Source organism: Amia ocellicauda, chromosome 7 (genome assembly GCF_036373705.1).
Source record: "Amia ocellicauda isolate fAmiCal2 chromosome 7, fAmiCal2.hap1, whole genome shotgun sequence".
NCBI lineage: Eukaryota > Metazoa > Chordata > Actinopteri > Amiiformes > Amiidae > Amia > Amia ocellicauda.
Window position 1 is genome coordinate 33,287,841 of NC_089856.1, and position 10,284 is coordinate 33,298,124.

Consider the following 10,284-nt stretch of genomic DNA (forward strand, 5'->3'; position numbering starts at 1 on the left):
TCCCTATGATTAAGGAAAATACCTGTTCAATAATCAATGCCAATATACACTCACCTAAAGGATTATTAGGAACACCTGTTCAATTTCTCATTAATGCAATTATCTAACCAACCAATCACATGGCAGTTGCTTCAATGCATTTAGGGGTGTGGTCCTGGTCAAGACAATCTCCTGAACTCCAAACTGAATGTCTGAATGGGAAAGAAAGGTGATTTAAGCAATTTTGAGCGTGGCATGGTTGTTGGTGCCAGACGGGCCGGTCTGAGTATTTCACAATCTGCTCAGTTACTGGGATTTTCACGCACAACCATTTCTAGGGTTTACAAAGAATGGTGTGAAAAGGGAAAAACATCCAGTATGCGGCAGTCCTGTGGGCGAAAATGCCTTGTTGATGCTAGAGGTCAGAGGAGAATGGGCCGACTGATTCAAGCTGATAGAAGAGCAACTTTGACTGAAATAACCACTCGTTACAACCGAGGTATGCAGCAAAGCATTTGTGAAGCCACAACACGTACAACCTTGAGGCGGATGGGCTACAACAGCAGAAGACCCCACCGGGTACCACTCATCTCCACTACAAATAGGAAAAAGAGGCTACAATTTGCACAAGCTCACCAAAATTGGACAGTTGAAGACTGGAAAAATGTTGCCTGGTCTGATGAGTCTCGATTTCTGTTGAGACATTCAGATGGTAGAGTCAGAATTTGGCGTAAACAGAATGAGAACATGGATCCATCATGCCTTGTTACCACTGTGCAGGCTGGTGGTGGTGGTGTAATGGTGTGGGGGATGTTTTCTTGGCACACTTTAGGCCCCTTAGTGCCAATTGGGCATCGTTTAAATGCCACGGCCTACCTGAGCATTGTTTCTGACCATGTCCATCCCTTTATGACCACCATGTACCCATCCTCTGATGGCTACTTCCAGCAGGATAATGCACCATGTCACAAAGGTCGAATCATTTCAAATTGGTTTCTTGAACATGACAATGAGTTCACTGTACTAAACTGGCCCCCACAGTCACCAGATCTCAACCCAATAGAGCATCTTTGGGATGTGGTGGAACGGGAGCTTCGTGCCCTGGATGTGCATCCCACAAATCTCCATCAACTGCAAGATGCTATCCTATCAATATGGGCCAACATTTCTAAAGAATGCTTTCAGCACCTTGTTGAATCAATGCCACGTAGAATTAAGGCAGTTCTGAAGGCGAAAGGGGGTCAAACACAGTATTAGTATGGTGTTCCTAATAATCCTTTAGGTGAGTGTATACTGATGATGTGTTTATTGTTCCTTTTAAAATATTCCCTAGAATATAGAATATAGAAAAAAATACATTTACATAATTAATATACTTATGAATAGATGTACAGCTCTGGAAAAAATTAAGAGACCACTGCAAATTTGTCTTAAATTAGCATCTCTATATGTATGGCAGCCATTCCATTCCAGTGTCTGTTGAATTCCAAAACAGTGCTAGTAGTACCTCAAAAGTAATTGGAATCAAAAAATAACTACTGACCATGCCAAAAGAGTTGAAAAGGAAAGAGTGAGGAAAAGAAGGGTTCAATTCTGGCTTTACTGGCAGAGGGATACAGTGAGCGTCGGTTTGCTTCCATCCTTAAAATTCCAAAGACAGCGGTTCATAAGCACAATGACAAGCAGCAGACATTGGGGACAACAAAGCTACAGACCAGCAGAGGGCGAAAACGACTCTCCACTGACCGGGATGACCGCCAACTCATTCGAATGTCACTCAACAACCGTAGGATGACATCAAGTGACCTACAAAAAGAATGGCAAACAGCAGCTGGGGTGAAGTGCACGGCGAGGACAGTTCGAAACAGGCTCTTAGGGGCAGGGCTGAAATCATGCAAAGCTAGAAAAAAGACCTTCATCAATGAGAAGCAAAGAAGAGCCAGGCTGAGGTTTGCAAAATACCATAAGGATTGGACCGTAGAGGACTGGAGTAAGGTCATCTTCTCTGATGAGTCCAATTTTCAGCTTTGTCCAACACAGGGTCATCTAATGGTTAGGCTGAGACCTGGATCAAGACCCTGTCATGGCCAGCCCAATCTCCAGACCTGAACCCCATTGAAAACCTCTGGAATGTGATCAAGAGGAAGATGGATGGTCACAAGCCATCAAACAAAGCCGAGCTGCTTGATTTTTTGCGCCAGGAGTGGCATAAAGTCACCCAACATCAATGTGAAAGACTGGTGGAGAGCATGCCAAGATGCATGAAAGCTGTGATTAAAAATCAGGGATATTCCACCAAATATTGATTTCTGAACTCTTCCTAAGTTAAAACATTAGTATTAACATTAGTATTTTCTTTGCATTATTTGAGGTCTGACAACACTGCATATTTTTGTAATTTTGACCAGTTGTCATTTTCTGCAAATAAACGCTCTAAATGACAATATTTTTATTTGGAATTTGGGAAAAATGTTGTCAGTAGTTTATAGAATGAAACAAAAATGTTAATTTTAGCCAAACACATACCTATTAATAGTAAAACCAGAGAAACTGATAATTTTGCAGTGGTCTCTTAATTTTTCCCAGAGCTGTATATATCCATAGTAAATATACAATGTATACTTGATACAGTCATTGTTGTGATATCCCAAACATTAACATGTTAAGCTAACATATCAGAAAGAAACAAATCTGTTTGCATATAGCCTACCTAATAAAAAATACAAAATAAAAAAAGGAATATAATCTGAAATCATGAATTTCATACAACAGTTGCATGTTAGGATTATTTGTAAAATTAATACATTATACAATTTTATATTTTGATAAGAAAACATTTTTATTTTAAGATCTTGTTTCCAGGTTCCAAAACTGGATTTTCTCATAATTCAAATCAGTGGAATAGCAGGCCAGATGTTTTCTGTGCAGCTGTTGGAATGTTATTCCTCTCCATGAGGCCACTATAGAAGCTAATGGCAGCAGTGTTTTACATTCACATGAGTACCATTACTGTACTGCTTTACTAGTGTCATTCAATTACATGCTTTAGAAATCAAACGCCACAAATATTAATTATTTGCAGCCCCGGGGTGGCTGATGTTAAAGATACAAAAGGAAAACCAAACTAAATGTGTAAATGTGGGCAATTTCATCTGTAAGAAATTTAATTTATATGAAATTTCAGTTTATCCTTATAATTATAAGTACTTATTTGAGAAGGGACACATACTAACACAAACACAGTATGCGTATTTACCAATGATAATTTAATTACCCTCAGAGCATCTGGTAATGAACTGAATTAATTATAACTGGGGGCTCTAGGTAATTACTCCTGACAGATTTCTTTAAACGTCTTTCAGTTCTTTAGCTAATTTAAAACAAATAAATCATCCTCAGTACAGTACAAGAAACAGAATCCCTATGGAGAACAATTCTGAAGGACGTGTTGGACGGATCAGCTTACTTCAGCAGCTGTGTATTTTGCGCTTGAACCAAAAAGTGCTAGAGGACATTCTGTGACAATGAGGTACTTCACACAATCAAACTATTAAAACAATAAAACAATGTCATTATTCATTAAAAACAACAACTATTAAATACAGTAAAGTATGACACTGTATTGCAACTTCTACTGTTATAATTATGTCCATGTTTGTCTCAACACATTATGCGAAATATCCTGAATACAAAATGTTAATAGAAGGACGACCACATCATGTAGGTCTAAACAAGGAACAATGTTTTGACAGTGGGGACTGTGTTAGTAAGAGAACTATACCAGCGACACTCTACAGCTTTAATAAAAACAGGGAGATCTTCCCTCACATTTCCTGAGAATTTCAAGCCCCCTCTAGTGCCTAAAGGCAGAAATAACTATTACAGTTTCTACTGAATTGCATTGTGGCTCCATTGTTTTACACAATAAACAACAACATTGCAATGTATTTGTGATATTTCTTCTACTTCTTTTCCTCATAATAATAATCTCAGTTGCCAGTGTATTAGGAAGTTTGGAATGGAAATATAAATGTCTATTAATTTTCAAGCTGCTGAATGACAAACATGGTTGATATTGACAAGGATAGCCATAGTTTAAACTCAACTGAATAACAAAGGGCTTTACACAAATTACTGGGCTACATTAAGTAAGGAAGCCCAAATTGTGGTAGTGGGCTTTCATTTAAACTGTATAATGTAAAACAAAGTGCTCATGGACAATTATAGCAGATTAGCAAATTTTTTCCCACAAAAATAGCACTAAACAGGATATAAACACTGATTGTACTGCAGATGTTTATAAAGTTGCCATTTTTTAAGGTTGCTCTATTTGAGCCATTTAGATCTAAAAGAGCAACAAAAGTTATGTACAGTATGCTACCTATATTCTCTGTGCTTGACACATAGTATGGCAAGAAAGAGGTGAAACCAACATTATCTGTGTTTTATGAAAAATGAACTTTCTGAAGTATAAATAAATATACATTGCCAGTGATTTGGTTTGGCTACAAAAAGCTGCTGAGCTTTGCTGCAACAAGAAGCATTTTCAAATATCAAATGTTAACTCTGACTCTGACAAGTTTAAAACAAAAATGCTGCCAGCAGACAGTATTGAAGCTGCTAAAATAAAATGTAGATGTGAGAATAAAACAATAGAGAACAACTGCAACTAATACAGATTTTATTTCTTCAAGGAAGTTTTCAATTTCCTCATGGAATGGGTATACATGTTTGTCCAAAGAACCAGCTATGTGCCATAATGGTTTTAATGCACCACAGACATCATGTGATTGCTGTCTCAACCACCATGGATTATTAAACACAGCTCTGCCAGCCGATTCTACTTTGAAAGGTCTTGGAAGCTGGTTGAGAAAGCCTGGAAAATGAAAACAATCTTGGTGGAACCACCAAAATGAACATTACCTCAGCCTTAGCCTTATTTGGCATGGCAGAGGAATAAATTAGATAACCTTGTGAAGGAGAGAACCTTCTACTCCATAATATAAATACATTAATTTGTTCCAAACACTTAGCACTTCAACTGCTTCTCTGATATTTAAGTTATTGGATGCTAGGGGACTTTCAAGCTAACATAGCGTGTTTTAGACGTGTCAAATTCTGTTGAATCTAGATAAGCAATAATGACTGATTCATCCATTTCAGACACTAGTGGGAGATTTTCCTGGACAATGTTAAGAAGGTTGCCACTGAATATATCACCAAAAGTTCAGAATGTTGGGGGAGTTTAAAGCCATGTCTGAGAAAGAAAAAACAGGCGATGCAAAAACAGTTAAACTGAACCAAAGAAAATGCAAGGATCCGGTGATGGTTTGTTTTCGTGCGTGGTTTATCAAACACCGAGATATTCTTCTTGCACATTCACATGGATCTGCAGTATGAAAGTGAACAAGCCCATATGACCTACCCCAGCTGCCTCCATGTTATCATAGTGGGAAGAGACTGTGCTGTGCAATCAGGGGAAATGTGCCACACTACAGGATAAACGGGATGGCTTGTTTGGGTACAGGTCATCCTACGAGGCGACGTTTATCGACATGGATAGCGTTCTTCTGTTTTGTTTTCTTCTCGTCCACAAAAAAAAAAACTTTTCTGTAAGCAAAGGGGCTTAACAACCCATCTCCTACTGCGTGCTTTGTGCAGTATACAGTGCAAAATTGTGTACAAGTCTGATAAGCAAGAACAGCCTGGTGAACACTATGTTCCTCTTCATTTATCAGAAACGTATGGGTGTGAGCAAACAGCCCAATGAGTTAAATCATATGGAGTTAAAAGTTGGCTAAAATGTTAAAGGCTCAAACAGTGTAGAAGTGCCTGCTTCCATGGAAATAATGCAACCACCACAAATATAATACATACATTCTGCTTGTTATCTAGTATAAAACACTCTCATCACTTTTATTTCAACTCCCTGGCATGACTGAATGATAGCAATTAATTAACTGTGCTGATTATGTTTCACAGCTGCAACTGTAGAACAACATAACAAGACAGCGCAGTAAAATTAGCAGGACTTTCAATCAACAAACCAATTTGTTGGGCACAAACAGGGGTGGGCATCTGCAGTTATCAGTGACAGTGCGTTCGGGATTTCCTGAGAGAAATGTTCCTGTGGGATACTCTAAGAAGAGTTCACTTTTAATTACTATCACTCACAACGTATTTTGGATTTCATATGCTGCACCACAAGTCGAGGAAAACACATGTAAACTTACCGAGCCAATATCCGAAACATGAAGCTAAGTCCTCATTCCAATTCTGCCCTTGAATATATATTAATATCCGTGCATTAGAAATAAATGGTTTAGTTAAGTGAAAATATTTGTCTATACCTCATTAAATTAACAGTTCAAAGAACCTAAAACTATATCCTCTTTCTATGGGAAAGTGAAAGGACTAATTATTCAAGGTTACTTGGAGTTTATTCACTGAATTGTCTTGAGTACTGGTTGTGACGTTATACCACTTATGAAATATCATTGAAATAAAAACTGGTTTACACAGGATAAGGCCTAATAAATAATACTGGATAATATATATGTATCTGGTGTGTAGTAGTTTATTACATTTATTACACAGATTAATCAATCTTCAGTTTTAAATGCTAGTGTTATCCTATACTCCTCCATGAATTTCACTCAGCTTTTATCATATAGGATATTATTATTATTATTATTATTATTATTATTATTATTATTATTATTATTATTATTATTATTTATTTATTGGCAGACGCCCTTATCCAGGGCGACTTACAAAATATTAGCGCAATACAAAGTGCAAAAATACAGTGCAGTTCAAGGCATAAAACATTACAAATTCCAATTTACATAATACAGTGCAATTCAAAGCATAATACATTTTACAAATTCCAATTTACACAAATGTTACAATATATGGGGTCTTACATCCTGGAATCTAACACTTATTTTGGTTTTAACAACAAAAGCAACAATTATATAGATATGTATAAATAAACAGAAACCTGTCATAAAAATCCAACGTAATCAAAGCAAGGTAAGCACTGAAGGTACAATCTTTAAAAATGCACACAAAAGTACAATGTTGGTTATGTGACCCCATGAGAGGCCCATGATGTTAGATCTGGATATTCAGAAAAGGTATAAAAAGAGCACAACATAATAAGGTGTATGAGCTTAGAGTTCCCACTCCTCTTGTATGTAACGCAATACGGAGTTAGTTGAAAACAAATGGAGTCAATCGAAACTGGTAGTGATTGGAGTTGAGTTTTTTTCTTTTTTTTTTTTAAAGTCTGTGAGCATGAACAGATGTGACTATGCCAAAATGTTAACATTGCCAAAAGCATGCTTCTCGTGTTGCAGAAAACCCAAATGCTGAGTAGTGAGCACCTTGAACCCCAGAGAGCACCTTACCCTCCTCTACGGGGCTGCCACTGAGTTTACTTTATATTCTTTTAATCTCTGAGATTACACAAAAAAGTGGGAGACAAGGCTAAAGCTTTTATTAAAGACTTGAAACAGGTCAGCTTTCAGCTGGGTAATAGAAAAGGAGGATGTCACTGTGCCCTGCAATTTTTAAATCTTTCAGGAAGTATTCAAAGTCCTTGAGCACAAAACTGCTTAAAAAATCTTCCATTATAGTAAAGACTACCAGAATAATCTCTCTCTCTCTCTCTCTCTCTCTCTCTCTCTATATATATATATATATATATATATATATATATATATATATATATATATATATATATATATATATATGTATATATATAGTCAACAATGATTGGCAACAGCAAATATTGATAAGTAATAATACTAATAAATACATAACAGCTATTAAAAGGTATTAAACATAGTATGTATACAGGTATATATATATATATATATATATATATATATATATATATTAATTCTAATTTTATTTCTGTTTTAAAAAACAAATTGATCCTTAGGGGAAGTGGCATTTTAACAATTACAAAATAATGTGTTTCAGATTTTTAAATCTGGACTATGTATTTACACTGACATACAAAGATTTCTGGACAGCTTGATGAAAACTGTCATTTCATGACGTGTGACCCAGTGCACTCGTGAAAGGAACATTCCCAGTCTGATTTCAGGGAAGAAACAAGGGTAATTAAAAGGATAAAGTGAGGAATTTTAAGAGTCTCTGCTGTATCAATTAGTTAAAAAGTGGGAAGACAACAGCGACCGTATTAATGACGTGCAGACAGAGAAGTAATAGGGGGTAAACCTCCAGATGCACACAGCTGTTAAAACTGAAATTCTCAATCCTGGCACTGTTGCTAAGTAGTATGTATTCTTTGAGAGAGCATTTCGAAAGCATGGGATTTAAACTTCTGCTTTGAACTGTTTTTGGCACGTTTTAAGACAGATGTTGTATTTTTGGCATTTAAGAAAAACAAAAAAACACCTACATTTTTATGGGGGGATGGTGGAATCTGAGGATTTGGATGTTTTTTAAAGTAAATTACATAAAATGTGTACATAAAATCAAGATGTCTGTAACTGTTTTGAACTCCTCGTGCTAAAATGCAAATGTATCTGGAAAACGTACAGTATGTTGTAAAAGACAATATATATCAAAAGCATCTGGAATACCTGTTGCACTACCTTGGGTGTAATCATACTAAAAAATACAGTTTGGGATCCTCTTTCTAATGATCCTAACTGCAATATCAGATAGGTTAATATAAGGAAAGTTTAATCTCAGCTTCTGTTTTATATACCAAAATGTGTTCTTGTGAGATGCGTCTTGAGTGCCATGCTTAACGAAGCTGAATCTTTGTTTAAATCACAGCTCTCGCTCTGTGAAAATAAAGCCAGTCCTATTAGGCCTTCAGTTCCTGTACGCACTACCTGTTTATAATAGCCTTTACAACTAACAGCCAGTTTGGTGACACTTCTGATTAGTAACATATAAACAAAGCTAATTAAAAAAAATAGCCTTGGGTGCAGTAGCAGAATTGGTCGATAACAGACACCGCCTTTTGCCCAGCAAAGCACAACTGCTAGGGATTAAGAGGGATTAAAGATTAAACAGGGGCTGTACAATGCAACTCTCAAGACAGAGAAGAACCCAGAATAATGTAATTGTCTTGTTTTTTCTCCCTCACGGTGTATATGTAGTTACTCGGTAGATACGGAGAAACCCTGCTGTCGATCTGATAACCACCTGCCATACTGATCTCTCTATAATCCTGCTCTATTGAATGGAAGTTTCCAGACGGAGAATGAGCCACAGGTTGCCAAGTGATCCGGGAATTCAAGAACCTCTGACTCAGTTTGCTTCAAAGTTCAGTCAATCCCCTATAAGAAGTCAATGTTGTTAGTCTGTTTTATTCAAATGCAGAGATGATGGTGTTTATCAAGAACTTGGGGGGACACACAGAAACAGACCCATGGGACTTCTTAAATAACAGCAAAAGGAAATGTTTTTACTGGCTTCTTTAATGTATTTATTTATTTGTAGAGAATGGATGCAAATTGTCATTCATAAAGACAGTAGAACTAAAGAGAAGGGCAAATTCAGAACCGAATATTACTCTGTAACTCTGTAATCTGTAACTACAACTACACTACTACTACTTGTTTGCCATATAATGTAAGTAACAGAAATATTGTGACATTCAGAGTTATTTAAAGGATGCATTAGTAAAAAAAAGGAACCATGTAACTTTCAAAAGCCATCATTTTACTACATTTGGATAAATAGGTAACCTTTGATGCATTCAAGGCTACTTTTAAACACCCTACTCTATAATATAATACAAAATATCAATATCTCCTTCCACCCCTTATTATCATCCACTGCCTGATGAAAGCACACACACGAAAAAGACAAATCTGTTTGCATGCAAGTAGTCAACACAAAGAATGAGCATAGATAAAGGCTGCAAATAGTGCAATTCCACTTTCACCTACCGACTTAATCAGATTCTCTGCTATGAAAAACAACTGAGAACAATGTAGACTCATGTGAGTACCAAAACTCACAAAATGTCTCAAGGACAGACGCAATCCTTTTGATAAGATGGTTTTACAATGTCTTTTTTTTTTTTTTTCTTGCTAAAATACCTCCAAAGGTTAGTAACTTAAATTGCTGATCAGGATGCAAAGACAAATAGCCTAACTGCTAAAGGAGAAGCTGATCATTAACTCACACTTAATGTTGGACCTGATTTCATGTTTACAATGTCCACAACTGACATCTCAGATACAGAGAAGCTACTCAAGTTAGTTAGCTGCTCCATCTAGTGGCTTTCACCACAGTCTGGTCGTCACCAAA